The following is a 5,932-nucleotide window of genomic DNA, read 5'->3' as shown; positions in this document are numbered from 1 at the left end:
AATCCTCAACAAAATTTTAGCAAATAGAATTCAGCAGCACATCAAAAAAATAATTCACCATGACCAGGTGGGCTTTATTCCAGGGATGCAAGGCTGGTTTAACATACGCAAATCTATAAATGCAATTCGCCACATAAATAAAAGCAAGAACAAAGATAATATTTCCATTTCTTTAGTGAATTTTTCTTCCATGTACTGGATTTGTGTGTGTGTGTGTGTGTGTGTGTGTGTGTGTGTGTGTGTGTTGGTTTCTTTGTGTTTGTTATCCATTTTCTCTTGCTTATTATTGAGTTTTCTTACAATCCATATTAGAAATTCTTCTGTCATTTTAGCATTCTCGATTTGCTTGATATCCATTGCTAGGAATTTGGTGTTCCCCTTTAGGGTTGTGCTTGCAGTTGGATTCTTCATACTTCCAGAGTTCATTCACTGATTCCTTCCCATCTGGAGCAGCTGTTGCTTCTTACCTTTGGATTTTTGTTTAGATAATGATGTGCCCGGTTTAGTCTCTGAGCCAGTAGGTGGTGCTTATGGGTGAGAATTGACCACACCCTGTATGATGAGTCAGTAAATGCAGTAAAAGTGTGTGAAAATTGACCTCCCTGTCAGTAGGTGGCACTTGCTGGGAGAAGCAAGCTTCAATGTTGTATTTGGGTCCTGTAACAAACTCTCATTCTTCTGGAGAAGCACTCTACTGCCTCAGGTGGTAGGTGGGGCCCTGGGACTTCCAGGTGTGTCCTTATTCTCCACTTCAGCTGGGGAAGGTGGGGGAGTAAGGCTGGGAGGGGCTGGGTTGGGTGGGCCTGCTCTCAAGCTCCACAAATGCTTTTAGTAGGGGTCAAAGGTCTGTTCTCTGCCTCTGGGCAAAGCTGCCAGACAGTGGCTGAAATGGCCCCACTCAGACAGTATGCATATGGAGGTGGGGCTGTCCGAGACCTCCAGTCTAGCAGACTGGATCAGGCCTCACTCCTTTCCATCCTCCCCTATTCCGTGATTTTTCCCAGGCCTCTGCCAGCAGGGATGTCCTCAAGCCAGCAGAGCTCCCCTGACTGTGATGCAAGCTGGGATGTTCCCTGCCCAGTATCATGGCCTGAGCTGGGAGCATGGCCCTCCTGTGGAAGGAGGGATGCCTCTTGAGCTGCTGCAGCTAGGACACAATCTGATCTACCCCTGAAGACACACACACCTCAGTGTGCTAGTTCACAAACATTCCTTCTGTGTCTCTGAGCAATGTGATCGAGACCTGTGTGTACAATATCTGGCCTGCAGGCCTGTCTCCGGGTCCCTGAGATAAATCCCTGACCATGCCAGGGAGAAGAATGCTGATCCCAACTCACGCATGGGATGCCCAAGCTGGATCAATGTCTCTCTGCCTTGGGATTTGCCGTGCTTTGCTGGAGTCTTCAGGCAAGCAGCACCAGGGAGGGCCAGCAGGATAGGGAGCTCACAGTCTGAGTACCCCTCAGTCCACTGCAGGGCCCCAAAAAGAAAGGTCCTGTTCCCTGTGGATGACTCCAGGTGGTGGCTAAATTGTCTCTGTAGGCAGCCATGGGGAGGGGAGGAGAAAGGGAGAATGAAGCAAAATGGCACCTGCCAATTGGCTCAGGTCTGTGGGGCAGGAGGTGTCCTGAGGGAGCTGGGAGCATGGTGCCCTGTCTACAAGAGGCTCTCTACTCACTGGAGGTAGCAATCACTGGGCTGGTATCAGCAGGTCTCTCCAGTAGCCCAGGAGCCCAACCACAGTTGGAGATGCAAGGGAGGGGAATTTTAACTGTTCCACCTACCCTTATTGCTAGTCTCCAAGCCTCTCGGGGCTCAGGCCCTGCTGATGCCTTTCTCCTTCCAGTTCTGCTCTGCAATCTCTTCTTGTGGAGTCTTCTGTAGGTTCACACACCCTTCCTCTGATCCTCATCTGATCTATGTTTATCTGCCTGTTTGTTTTTTTCACTTTCACCTAAAATCTTTTCTTCTTGCAGAGACATTCTGGCTAGAGGTGTTTCTAATCCACCATCTTGCCTCTCTTCCTGAGAAAGTTTTAATACCAGAAAAAACTACATAGTCTGGCCAGGCACGGTGACTCATGCCTGTAATCCTAGCACTCTGGAAGGCCGAGGTGGGTGGATCGCTTGAGCTCAGGAGTTCAAGACCAGCCTGAGCAAGAGCGAGACCCCGTCTCTACTAAAAATAGAAAGAAAATTATCTGGGCAACTACAAATATATAGAAAAAATTTTCCAGGCATGGTGGCACATGCCTGTAGTCCCAGCTACTCTAGAGGGTGAGGCAGAAGGATTGCTTGAGCCCAGGAGTTCGAGGTTGCTGTGAGCTAGGCTGACGCCACGGCACTCTAGCCCGGGCAACAGAGTGAGACTCTGTCTGAAAAAAAAAAAAAAAAAGATACATAGTCAAAGAAGTTGAATACTTAAATGAAAATTATATGGTATATTTGTAATATAAATTTCTATAACAATGAGAAAGGGAAAATTTGAAGCATCTCTTTTATGGCCTGAAACAGAAGGTGGGCAGTGTCACAGGCATGCCAGATAATTATGAAATCCAGTTGCAAGACAATGTAATTTAATGACAGCACTAAGCAGTTGGATACCTGTGTATGTGCACTATTGAGTATGATTAATTGAATGACCAGGGGTTAGATTTCTTAGAAAAAATAACAATAATAGTAAAAAGAAGAAAAAAAGAACTGTGAAGCCACACATCATCCCAAATTTAAGGCTTGCAAAATTCCTTTATACATTTATTGATTATGTGCAGATCATATCTCATGGATAAAATAGTCATTATGGTTAGTTGCAAACAGTTTAATAACTATTTAAATTCATTTATTTGGAAAATTACAATTTGTATTCCTTTTTATCAAAAATGTGTCTCCAATATTTTTCTAATTCATAAAGATGTTAAATAATGTTAAATCAAGAACCAATAAAATGGACAAGAGTGGTGGCTTATGCCTGGGAAAGCACTTTGGGAAGTCAAAGCAGGAGGATTGCTTGAGCCCGGGAGTTTGAGACCAGCCTGGGCAACATAGCAAGATCCTATCTCTAAAAAAAAAAAAATTTAAAAAGAACCAATAAAATTGACATAATTATTTTATTCTCAGAGAAATTATGCTGTTAGCCATCAGTTATCTTTACGTCTTCTTAAAAAGAAAGAATCATTACTCTCCTTCCCAACCTCAGATTCACACCAATGTTATATGATAATATTTAACCATATTAATGGATAAAGATCCTGATAAGAATGGCTAAGAGAAGTGACTGGTAAATTTGCATGGGATGGAACCATAGCTGTCTAGGAAAATTCTTTATCCTCTTGACTATGAAAATGGGGAGAAAGTCTTTCACATTTCCATTAACTTCAATAAATAGAGTAAAAATCATTAATAAGAAGAAAAGATCATTTATACTTTCATTGTACAAAGCACAGTAATAAAAGCCTTACTAACAAACCATCTCTGGATCAACGGAAGTGAAACATACATTTATCTGATATGTCAAAGTAAACACAAGTGCTTCTGTGGAAATGTAGGCTCCTTTTATTGCTGTATGTGTCTTTAGAGAGCAATGCATGATCAAGAGAAGTTTACAAGCTCATTATTAACAATAGTCACAGAACTTAAGTGATAAATTTATTTAAAGACAGATCTAAAATACCTGAACTATAACGTAGGCAAATGAAATGAAGAAATTGAGCACTATCCTTTGTTTGCTACCCTGGTCCATAAACTATTCAAACATAAATATAAGCATACTTTTTCTCTGCATCCTTGCCAGCAGCTGCTCTTGCTGGTGTGGATGCAGAGAAAATGGACTGCTTATACACTGTTGGAGGGATTGTAAACTAGTACAACCTCTATGGAAAACAGTACAGAGATTTCTCATGGAATTAAAAGTAGGCCTATTATTTGATCCAACAATCCCACTACTGGGTATCTACCCAAGGGAAAATAAATCATTTTATCAAAAAGATACCTGAACTTGTATGTTTATCATGGCACAATTCATAATCTCAATGATATGGAATCAGCCTAAGTGACCATGAGTACACAAGTGGATAATGAAAATGTGGTATAAATATCCCATGGAGTACTACTCAGTCATAAAAAGAAATGAAATAAGGTCATTCACAGCAACTTTGATGGAACTGAAGACCATTATCCTAAGTGAAATATCTCAGGAATGGAAAAACAAACACCATATGTTCTCATTAATAAGGGAGCTAAAGGATGGGTACCCATGGGTGCAGAAAGATGTAAAGGACCTTGGGAACTAAGAAGAGGTAAGGGTAGGAGAGGAGTGAGGGATAAAAACTCACCTATCAGTTACAATGAACACTGTCCTGGTGGCAGGCACACTGAAAGTGCTGACTTCAGCATTATACAATGTATCCATGTAACAAAAACACCCTCTTAATATTTTGAAATAATAAAAAAATAAATAAGTATAACTCCTCAATATGGTAGGAAATCATTTATCAAACACCAGCTATAGGCTCAACTTTGTGTTATATACCTTTTAGCAGATGCTTATCATGGTAGTTTGACTCCAAATAGGAGTTTTTCAATTTAGCAAAAAACCCTTATTTTGGGGATTTTCCTCAGGTGCATCTGCTTAGCACAAATTCATGCCATGGACTAAAAGTAAGCTCTATGATGAAAATTGACAATCTAAATAATAAAGTATTATAATTTCTTTTTGCACTTAAGAAGAATGGGTATTTTTATTGAGCACATCATATATACTATAGAAATGCACTTGCTCATACAACCTGCATGAGTGGACATGCAAATTTTTGAAGATTAAATGATTAATCATTGTATAACTTCAAGTTCCTAGTTATAAGAACTTAAAGTCTATGAAAAAAAAGTCAGAGAAAGCTTTCATTTTCTGAAATCTGCAGAAAAAATTAGTCAACATGTACACATTTGAGTGTCTCAATTCTTATGGAGGGTTTTCAATAAATACACATTAAAATAAATTTAAGTTAAACTTTGTGGAATCCCCTGATGTTTTTCTATAGAACAAAGTTTGAAGAAGGCAGACTAGAGTAACACATGCACTGTAAGGCAAAATATTACCTCTGAGGTCACAACTTGTTTATCTTAATAATGTAACCTTCATATTACACTGTGACATCTCTAAAATGGTTCCATGCAATTTACAAATAACCTTAATACTCCGTTTATCACCCTAACTACTGTGATTGCTAGAAGTGAGGTCAGGTAAGTACAAAGCAAAGAATATAGACATTCTTATGCTGGGAAATGGTGAGGAGGTTAATAAATAAAGGGATAGAGGGAAAATGACTTTGAACAGCCACCTTGATATTATCACTGATGATTAAATTGTCATTGTGTATATGTGATGTGGTTTGAGAATAGGTATTACTATATTAGAAGAATGTTAACTCATTTGATAAAAGAATGTGACTGCCACTAAAGGTCATGAATTCAATGCTCCACATCAGCCATAAGAGTTAGAGAATATGGCTGGAGCAGCAGTAGCCTAATTTTACTACATCATAAAAATTCAAAATTTATTTCAATATGGAGAGGTTAGGCAAGTATCTATTAGAGTTAGGACATGGTGTTAGGTGATAATAGTATTGAAGTAAAAACAAATAATTTCAATGAATCTGATAAATGTTTTAAAAGGTATATCTATAGAGAGAGAATGATAAGTGAGTATATAAAAAGAATATCTAACTGCAACATTGTAGATTCAGGAAAGATGAGTATAAGATATGACATCTTAACTTGATTGAAAAAGTAAGATTAGCTGGGGTGTGAAGATGGAGGAAGAAGTTTTATTATTATCATTTTGGTATGTGAAGATAGTAGACATAGGAGGTAAGGGCTTTATGTATAGGGAAGTGGTCTGAATAGTCTATCATGGTTTGGTACTATCACAAACTTTA

This window comes from Propithecus coquereli, unplaced genomic scaffold (genome assembly GCF_000956105.1).
Source record: "Propithecus coquereli isolate 6110/MARCELLA unplaced genomic scaffold, Pcoq_1.0 Scaffold92, whole genome shotgun sequence".
NCBI classification, from domain to species: domain Eukaryota; kingdom Metazoa; phylum Chordata; class Mammalia; order Primates; family Indriidae; genus Propithecus; species Propithecus coquereli.
Note: the sequence above shows the minus strand (reverse complement) of the source record.